The following is a 209-nucleotide window of genomic DNA, read 5'->3' on the forward strand; positions in this document are numbered from 1 at the left end:
TGGGAAGCAGGCCTTCCCTGTCACTTGTAATCTTCTCACATCCAGAGGCATCTTAAGTCCTTTCTAAACACGTTGATACTGCCTGAAATTCACCAAAAAAACCCAGCCTTTGTTTGTGTTAACAGGATGAGAAAGTGCAAGGCTTCCTGTTATGTGTGTGTGACAGCTATAGATAAGCAGAGACCTCTGGACAGGAAATCCGCCCAATT

The sequence above is a fragment of the Buteo buteo genome, chromosome 7 (assembly GCF_964188355.1).
Source record: "Buteo buteo chromosome 7, bButBut1.hap1.1, whole genome shotgun sequence".
Classification (NCBI taxonomy): domain Eukaryota; kingdom Metazoa; phylum Chordata; class Aves; order Accipitriformes; family Accipitridae; genus Buteo; species Buteo buteo.